Below are 10,867 nucleotides of genomic sequence, written 5' to 3' on the forward strand. Positions count from 1 at the left end.
GTAATTGGTTGCACCAGTGCTTTTTATGGGCTTCCTAACAAAGGGGGTGAATACATACGCACATGCCAATTTTCTGTTTTCTATTTCTAAACAATAGTTTTATTTATATATTTTTCTCATTTCACTTAACGTTGTCCTGTTGCAACATCCATCTTCTGTTGAGCTTCAGCTGGTGGACAGATGGACTTACGTTCTCCTGCAAAATGTCTTGATAAACTTAAGAATTCATTTTTCCTTTGATGGTCTAAGTTGGTTTTCTCATTTCACTTAACCAACTTAGACTATTGTGTTCTGATCCATCACATAAAATTCAGATTAACAAAACATTGAACTTAAGACTGTAATGTAACAAAATAAGAAAAAAGTCAAGGGGGGTGAATAATTTTGCAAGGCACTGTATCTGAACAGGAGGAGCTGTTATCGGTGATTGACAGCACAGATGAGTGAAGTTATGAAAAATGTCATTTGGCTGCTTACAAATTTCACAATGAAATTCAATTTGTGATGTCACCCCGTGCAAGAGTTTGCGCAGTTTCTGCAATCAAGATGGCCACGACAGCCTCTTCGTGTGCAGATGGATGAAGTGAGTATGTTTTTGTTTTTTTAATGCCATTTCAGGAAAACTAGTGTCATTACCACGAAGCCCGAGGAAATTCGGCTTTGCGGCGAATTAAATTTTTCCTGAAATTCAGATCAAGGTTCTCTTCAGATACTTCAATTCACTCAACACTAATTGATACCATTGCTTGTATAAGTGTGCTTAGCTGTCAGTCACTGGTAACTCCTCCCTCCTGTACCAATAGGTCTTCACAGGAAGTGAATAAAGCAAAAAAAAATAAAGATTTATAAATTATAAGTTTTACTGAATCTTTTCCTCACAAAACTACATATCAATCTGCCCAGCTTCTCCTTCTCTATAACCTGGTGCTTTCAGATGGCACTGCATGTTGTGGTGGCAAGTACTCTTTAGTCCTGCAGGATGTTGGCTTTTACTTTTATAGCTGTGGCACATTTTGAGCCCACAGTATCAGCGGCATAACTAATTACCGAGCTGACCTATTATGGTCAGCTCGGTCATGATCATTATCATGGCAGTCCAAAAGCTGAATGTTATCACACAAGCTGTCAACAAGGAGACTATCTTGAGTATCTTCCATTGTATTTAGGGTTTTATTCACTTTTTGTAGGAAAAAGAAGGCACCTCACTTAAAGGGTAAAGTGAAGACAGAGAGGATGCAACTAAAATGCTTTTCTGTGGTAGGAGCAGGAGGAACACTGTGACCCTTTGCTCCAAGACACAATGTTAAACTCAGTAGTGACATCCACATCATTCTACAATCACTGAGAGAAGGAGGGAGCCATCCAGTTCACAATGTAATCCTCTTTGTCCTCAATAATTATATGTGGTATCTATCGGAAGCCAGGGAGAACTATGGACTGCCACTACTACTACTGGCCAATCAAGGTCTTTATCTTGCCATACACATGAGATACACTAAGGCCTCTTTCAGACGGGCGTTGCGGGAAAATGTGCGGGTGCGTTGCGGAAACACCCGCGATTTTTCCTCGCGAGTGCAAAACATTGTAATGCGTTTTGCACTCGCGTGAGAAAAATCATGCATGTTTGGTACCCAAACCCGAACTTCTTCACAGAAGTTCGGGCCTGGGTTAGGTGTTGTGTAGATGTTATTATTTTCCCTTATAACATGGTTATAAGGGAAAATAATAGCATTCTGAATACAGAATGCTTAGTAGGTGATCAATTGAGGGTTAAAAAAAAATAAAAAAATTAACTCACCTTCTCCTCTTGTTCGCGTAGTTCCCGGTCTCTTCTTTACTTCTTTAATGAGGAGCTGTGGGCTAAAGGACCTTTGGTGACGTCAGATCACATGCTCCAATCACATGTGATCTGACGTCACCACAGGTCCTAGCCGATAGTTCATCTTTTAAGAAGTAAAGAAGAGACCGGGAACTACGCGAACAAGAGGAGAAGGTGAGTTAATTTTTTTATTTTTTTTTAACCCTCAATTGATCACCTACTAAGCATTCTGTATTCAGAATGCTATTATTTTCCCTTATAACCATGTTATAAGGGAAAATAATACAGTGAATAGACTGTCACCTAGCAACCATGCTTGAAAATCGCACCGCATCCGCACTTGCTTGCGGATGCTTGCGATTTTCACACAACCCCATTCACTTCTATGGGGCCTGCGTTGCGTGAAAAACGCAGAATATAGAGCATGGTGCGATTTTCACGCAACGCACAAGTGATGCGTGAAAATCATCGCTCATGTGAACAGCCCCATAGAAATGAGACTGAATGGGAAGAGGGAAGAAAGCCACTGCCAGACACTTCTGTCCCCTCCAAACTTCTCTTCCTGAGAACAAAAGGTTTGAACAGTTGAAATGCAACATACACGATCCTTGCTAATGTCAGGGGAAAGTTGGCAGGGTGCCATACACATTAGATGTATGGCCAAACTTGCGAAAGTTGGCAGGTTTGGCAGACAGAGCTAATGTGTATACCCAGCTTTACTTGCTGGCATGCAAAATTTAAGCTTCAGGTGGTGCTTTCTTCCTCATCTATAAATAATATATATATATATATATATATATATATATATTGTGACACAGTGAGGGGTTGTGTCTGGCAAGGCAGGTATTTTCCTCCCTGCATGTGCGGCTGGGCTGGTTTCCAGCCAGGTGAGGTCAAATACCAGACCGGAGTTTAAGTGCCGGTCTGGGTTTTGGCAGCACCTGGCTGTCTTTAAATAGGCAGGTGGGCTGAGCAGAGATGTCTCTGTTTCTGGGATCTGAGGCTTTGTGCCATGCTGGAGGGCTGAGAGCCGCACGCTGGGGAAACAGGCCCCTAAAGCCTGCTGTGGACTACTGTCGGCAGAACTGCCAGCAAGGTGACTTGTGTTATATGAACTTTCCATTGTGTGTGAATTAACACCAAGACTGCAAAGTTACGTGCTGTTTTGTGCAATTGCCTCAAGAGTATTTTGCCTCTGTACTGTGTCTGCTTACCCTATCTACCAGAGTGAAACCCCACAATATACAATGTTTTGTTAATCTGAATTTTATGTGATGGATCAGAACACAATAATCTAAGTTGGTGAAGTATATATAAATAAAACTATTGTTTAGAAATAGCAAACAGAAAATTGGCATGTGCGTATGTATTCACCCCCTTTGTTAGGAAGCCCATAAAAAGCTCTGGTGCAACCAATTACCTTGAGAAGTCACATAATTTGTGAAATGATGTCCACCTGTGTGCAATCTAAGTTTCACATGATCTGTCATTACATAACAGGGGTGTGTAATTAGGGTGTGGCTGTCTAATTAGTAAAAGGTAAAAAGCCAGCCTTGAGGGGAACCCAATCCTTTGAATCCAGAGGAAACAAAACAGGCTGGTTTTGAGAGCTCCATTTGTATAAGCAGGCATATATAACGCGAGTTTGCGTGTCGCGTGTTTGATTTAACTTTGTGTTTGTATAAGTGTGCGACTTTAGATTAAGTGACTTCAGTGGGGGACTGCAGTAAATCAGTTTCAACACTGAGAGGCGTTAACAATTTGGAAAAGAGTTTGCTGCTCACTGAGCAAGCGCTCTATTGGGTAGTTGAGGGGAACGGTGAAAGCGAGGAGGCTGAGGAAAGTGAGGTAGCTAGCTGGGCAACAGTTAGAAAGCGGGGTAGAGGGAAGAGTGCCAGGGAGGCTAGCCCTGATCTGTCACACCCCAACAAGTTTGCACGGTTGGCAGATGAGGGGGATATCGGTTCAGGGACAGCACTGCTGCAGCCGGACACTTCCTCTGCCAGTCAGGGGAATGTCAGCTCCAGTAAGCAGGGGACCAGGAGAGTAGGGCAGGCCAGACAGGTGCTGGTAGTGGGAGACTCTATAATTAGGGGTACAGAAAGGGCAATCTGTCACAAAGACCATGATTGCCGAACAGTGTGTTGTCTTCCTAAGCGCTAGAGTTTGACACATCGCGGATCGGGTTGACAGATTACTGGGAGGGGCTGGAGAAGATCCAGCGGTCATGGTCCATATCGGAACCAATGACAAAGTTAGAGGAAGGTGGAGAGTCTTTAAAAATGATTTTAGGGATTTAGGTCAAAAGCTTAGGGCAAGGACTTCAAAGGTAGTGTTTTCCGAAATACTGCCTGTACCATGAGCCACGCAAGAAAGGCAGCGGGAGATTAGGGAGGTTAACAAGTGGCTCAAGAACTGGTGTAGGACGGAGAGGTTTGAGTTCCTGGAGAATTGAGCCGGCTTCTCTGTCTGCTACAGGCTCTATCGTAGGGATGGGCTGCACCTCAATGGGGAAGGTGCAGATGTGTTGGGGGGGAAATATGGCTAGAAGGTTGGAGGAGTGTTTAAACTAGGGACTGGGGAGGGTAATTACGTTATAGGATGGGAATATAGTGCAGATAGAGACCGGGGGCAAGGTAGTGGGACTAGGGGAGGAATGGAAGTACGGACTAGAACAGTTCAGAAGGAAAGGTGTAGGGTAAAAATATACATAAACCTCTTAATTCTATGTATACTAATGCAAGAAGCCTGACTAATAAAACTGGGGAACTGGAATTAGTGATGTGTGAGGAGTTGCAGAGAGTGATGAGGAGAAAGCAAAGCTATAAAATATTTTTTTCTCCACTGTATTTACTGAGGAAATAAACTGTCAGATGAAATGCAGAATGTAAAAGTAAATTCCCCATTAAAAGTGCCCTGTCTGACCCAGGAAAAAGTACAACAGCGACTTAAAAATATTAAAATAGACAAATCTCCAGGGCCCGATGGCATACACCCCCGTCCCCTAAGAAAATTAAGTAATGTCATAGCCAGACCCCTATTTCTGATATTTATAGACTCTATATTGACAGGGAGTGTTCCACAGGATTGGCGCATAGCAAATGTGGAGCAAATATTCAAAAAGGGTGCAAAAACAGACCCCGGAAAGTTTGACATCTGTTGTGGGTAAACTGTTTGAAGGTTTTCTAAGAGATGCTATCTTGGAGGATCTCAATGAAAACAATCAAATAACATCATATCAGCATGGCTTCATGAGGGATCGGTCATGTCAAACTAATTTAATCTGTTTCTATGAGGAGGTAAGTTCTAGACTTGACAGCGGCGAATCAATGGATGATATATATCTGGACTTCTACAAAGCATTTGACACTGTACAACATAAAAGGTTAGTATATAAAATGAGAATGCTCGGACTGGGAGAAAATGTCTGTATGTGGGTAAGTAACTGGCTCAATAATAGAAAACAGAGGGTGGTTATTAATGGTACACACTCAGATTGGGTCACTGTCACTAGCGGAGAACCTCAGGGTTCAGTATTAGGCCCTATTCTCTTCAATATATTTATTAATGATCTTGTAGAAGGCTTGCATAGTAAAATATCAATTTTTGCAGATGACACTAAACTGTGTAAAGTAATTAACACTGAAGAGGACAGTATACTGCTTCAGATGGATCTGGATAGATTGGAGACTTGGGCAGAGAAGTGTCAGATGAGTTTGAACACTAATGTAAGTTTATGCATATGGGAGGGAACAATGCAAGTCACCAGTACAAACTAAATGGTAAAATACTGGGTAACACTGACATGGAAAAAGACCTAGGAATTTTAATAAACAGCAAACTAAGAAGTAAAAAACTGTGTCAGGCAGCTGCTGCCAAGGCCAATAAGATAATGGGTTGCATCAAAAGGGGCATAGATGCCCGTGATCAGAACATAGTCCTACCACTTTACAAATCACTAGTCAGACTATACATGGAGTACTGTGTACGGTTCTGGGCTCCTCTGAACAAGCCAGACATAGCAGAGCTGGAGAGGGTTCAGAGGAGGGCAACTAAAGTAATAACTGGAATGGGGCAACTACAGTACCCTGAAAGATTATCAACATTAGGGTTATTCACTTTAGAAAAAAGACGACTGATAGGGGGATCTAATTACTATGTATAAATATATCAGGGGGCAGTACAGAGATCTCTCCCATCATCTATTTATCCCCAGGACTGTGACTATGACGAGGGGACACCCTCTGCGTCTGGAGGAAAGAAGGTTTGTACACAAACATAGAAAAGGATTCTTTACGGTAAGAGCAGTGAGACTATGGAACTCTCTGCCTGAGGAGGTGGTGATGGTGAGTACAATAATGGAATTCAAGAGGGGCCTGGATGTATTTCTGGAGTGTAATAATATTACAGGCTATAGCTACTAGAGAGGGGTTATTGATCTAGGGAGTTATTCTGATTGCCTTATTGGAGTCGAGAAGGAATTTTTTCCCCCTTAAAGGGGTTATCCGACTTAAATAAATTTATTCTAATTACTCTTATTGTAGTCCAGTGAAAGTTTCTTCAAATCACTTTCATACCTATCTTTCACTGTTTGGCCAGTTCAATTCTGGGTAATGTGACCCCCGACGTCAGCAAGCCGGCTCTGGTGATGACGTCTCGTCTACAGGCTTCTCCCTGCTTGAGGGAGTGGCCAGGCTCTGTAAACGAAACGTCAGAGCCTCTGGTGCCCGTACCTCTTCAGCTCTTCTAACACTGCCTCGGCTCTGATATGCGATCGCTCATGCGCAGTACATACCAGAGCCGAGGCGATCTCTTCTCCGGCAGCAGGGTATGTTTCTCCCTCCTGCACACGCTGGGGCTAGAGGTGCCAGTTTGTACATGTTCCCCTCTGCATCTGGGGATTGTTCTTACAGCCCTGTCCCCCCCCCCCCCCCCACTAGTACACATTCCACATTGAACACCCCCTGGGAAAAATAAATAAATAATTGGCCATCATTTTATTTGATTCAGCTATATATAATCCATATCTACCACCAATATATGTATTTATCTAAGCAATATCCATATTGAATATATATTTGAATAATATAGATATTGCTTAGATACAGATACTGCTTATGGTACTTTCACACTAGCGTAAGTGTATTTTCACACTAGCGGCAGGACGTACCCGACAGGCTGTTCACCCTGTCGGATCCGCCCTGCCGCTATTTGGCCGTGCCTCTGGACTGCCGCATTGACTATAATGGGGACGGGGCGGAGCTCCGGCACAGCACGGCGGGAGGTCGCAGGATTAAGTCTACTTTCACACTTGCAGCATAGTGATCCGGCGAGAAGTTCCGACGACTGAACTGCCTGCCGGATCTGGCATTGCAAAACAACTGAAGGACGGATCCGTCCTTCCTGTCTGCGCATGCACAAACCAGGAATACTGTGAAAAAGACTGCCAGAGGGATCCGTCCATCTGCATTACAAGCGGATAGACGGATCCGTTCTTGCAATGCATTTCTAGACGGATCCGCACCTGGATCCGTCTACAAATGCTGTCAGTTGCCACACTGATCGGCGGATCCAGCAGGCAGCTCCGACGACGGAACTGCCTGCCGGATCCGGCATTGCAAAACAACTGAAGGACGGATCCGTCCTTCCGGTCTGCGCATGCACAAACCGGGAATACTGTGAAAAAGACTGACAGAGGGATCCGTCCATCCGCATGACAAGCGGATAGACGGATCCGTTCTTGCAATGCATTTCTAGATGGATCCGCACACTGTCACTTATCACACTGATCGGCAGCTGCAATGTGACAACAAGATCTACTGCCAGTGTGAGCTAGGAGATGATCGTGTGTGTGTTTTTTTTTTTTTGCAAAGTGCAGAGCAGGGTGAGGGAAGGTCAGGTTGTTCACGCCCAGAAATATTCATGAGGCAGAGCTCAGGCTTTGTTGTTATACGCCCCCTCACCTTGTACTTCAGCATGTAAACACAGCAATGACAGAACCATGAAAAGGTGGACATATGGGTTTTAACTTGATTAAATCTAGCTTAACCAAATTATATGTATATCCTGATGGATTTTAAGAGGTTTTATTTATTTTTTTATTAACTCGGATAACCCCTTTAAGTGGGGAAAATTGGCTTGTACCTAACATGTTTTTTTTTTGCCTTCCTCTGGATCAACTTGCAGGATAACAGGCCGACCTGGATGGACAGATGTCTTTTTTCGGCCTTATATACTATGTTACTTTGTTACTATGTGTGAGGATTTGCTCTGGTAGGCAGGGTAAGCGGACGCAGTACAGAGGCAAAACAAGTTCGTAAATCAAAATGTCAGTGTTTATTTCACAAAAAAGGCAAAAGAAAAAAAACTTTATACAGTCTTGGTGTTAATTCACACAATGAAAAGTCCATAGAACAGTCACGTCACCTTTCTAGCAGTTTTATCCCCGGCAGTTTACAGCAGGCTTTAGGGGGCCTGTTTCCCAGCGTGCAGCCCTCATGCGGCTCTCAGCCTTCCAGCACAGCACCATGCTTTAGATCCCAAAACAGAGACTCAGCTACTGAGCCCAGCTGCCTATTTAACCGCCTCCGGTCGATTCATTCCTCCTTGACGCGCCGGCGTGTCATCTCGCGAGACGCGAGATTTCCTGTGAACGCGCGCACACAGGAGCGCGCGTTCACAGGAACTGCAGGTAAACGAGCTGATCTATAGCCTGCCAGCGGCGATCATTCACTGGCAGGCTATAGATCCTGAATAAATTGAGTATTGGAGTACCTTAAAATGTGTATTTTATTAATACCGTTTAAAATATTAGGCCCAACGGTGATAAATGTGAACAATACCTCACTAGGAGGTTTACAAAACAACTGCCAACCAAAGATGAACTGGTAGGGAGAAAAAATATATAAGCCAGGCGGTGTGTACACTGGCTCACTCAGAGGGTGAGTTAGGAAAAAACAGGGATAGAATATAGGAGGGAGACAGATACTGGGTCTCTTCCCCTCAATACGTCCCTGTATCCTAACTATAAACAAACCCTCTCTGACTGCCCCTAGATGGCCCTCAGACCTATCCGTTGACTGCCCAGCTTCGTTAGAAGCAAAGAAAGACCAGTCACTTGCTAGGGCAGGCAGACAAGAGGTAAAAATGAATAGAATGATGTCCCTACGCGTTTCACTGATGGATGCCAGATCATCAGGGGACCAAAATAGTGCCAGGATCGCAGGCAAACAACAACAAGACAATGTGTGCTTGTTACAGCCTAAGGGCTCATTCAGACGGCCGTATGCTGTCCGCAAAAATACTGAATGCTATCCGTTTTTTTGCGGATCCGCAAAAAAAATGAAACATGTCCTATACTTGTCCGTGAAAATCAGGACATGGCCCCATTGAAGTCTATGGGTCCGCAAAAATACTGAATGCTATCCGTTTTTTTGCAGATCTGTTTTTTTGCGGATCCGCAAAAAAACGGATAGCATTCAGTATTTTTGCGGACAGCATACTGCCGTCTGAATGAGCCCTAAGTCATAGGTTATGGCAAGTTAGTAAGACAATCCACTCAGTACATCCGGATATACTTAGCTTGCCAAAGTAGTTAACCTGCGTCCTCGGTCCGCACCTCTCCTGCGTATGGCAGGCTGTAGATCCGTGTTTTTTAACCCCTGAAAGGTATATTAGACGCTGTTTTGATAACAGCGTCTAATATACCTGCTACCTGCTCCTCTGACGGTCCCTTTTTCTTGGATCGACCACCAGAGGACACAGGCAGCTCTTTAAAGTAGCACCAAACACCACTACGCTACACTACACCCCCCGTCACTTATTAACCCCTTATTAACCCCTGATCACCCCATATTAGACTCCCTGATCACCCCCCTGTCATTGATTACCCCCCTGTAAGGCTCCATTTAGACGTCCGTATGTGTTTTGCGGATCCGCGGATCCACGGATCGGATCCGCGGATCCGCAAAACACATACGGACGTCTGATTGGAGCCTTACAGGGGGGTGATCAATGACAGAAGGGTGATCACCCCATATAGACTCCCTGATCACCCGCCTGTCATTGATTACCCCCCTGTAAGGCTCCATTCAGACGTCCGTATGTGTTTTGCGGATCCGCGGATCCACGGATCCGCAAAACACATTCGGACGTCTGAATGGAGCCTTACAGGGGGGTGATCAATGACAGGGGGGTGATCACCCCATATAGACTCTCTGTTCACCCCCCTGTCATTGATCACCCCCCTGTAAGGCTCCATTCAGACGTCTGTATGTGTTTTATGGACGTCTGAATTGAGCCTTACAGGGGGTGATCACCCCATATAGACTCCCTGATCACCCCCCTGTCATTTATCACCCCCCTGTCATTGATCACCCCCCTGTAAGGCTCCATTCAGATGCCCGTATGTGTTTTGTGCACACACTTGCGTTCAGTCCGCCCCACCGCAGTGACAAAGTTTACAACTGAAAGTGAAAAATGTCATTTTTTTGCAAAAATTTCGGTCAATTTCGATTAATAACAGAAAAAGTAAAAATGTCAGCAGCAATGAAATACCACCAAATGAAAGCTCTATTAGTGAGAAGAAAAGGAGGTAAAATTAATTTGGGTGGTAAGTTGTATGACCGAGCAATAAACCGTGAAAGTAGTGTAGTGCAGAATTGTAAAACGTGGTCTGGTCATTAAGGGGGTTTAAGCTAGGGCAGGGATGGGCAAACTGCGGCTCTCCAGTTGTTGTAAAACTACAACTCCCAGTATGCCTAGTCTGCCTACAGCTATCAGCCTACAGCTGGGCACCATGGGATTTGTAGTTTTACAACAGCTGGAAAGCCGCAGTTTGCCCATCCCTGAGCTAGGGGAGCTGAGGTGGTTAAAGGACAGCCAGGTGCTGTCAAAACCCGGACCGGCACTTAAACTCCGGTCTGGTATTTGATCTCACCTGACTGGAAATTAGCCCAGCCGCCCATGTTGGGAGGAAAATTCCTGCCTTCCCAAACAAAACCCCTTGCTATGTCACATATGTTACATATGCACCCCTTTTTTTGAAAG

The sequence above is a fragment of the Bufo bufo genome, chromosome 4 (genome assembly GCF_905171765.1).
Source record: "Bufo bufo chromosome 4, aBufBuf1.1, whole genome shotgun sequence".
Lineage (NCBI taxonomy): Eukaryota > Metazoa > Chordata > Amphibia > Anura > Bufonidae > Bufo > Bufo bufo.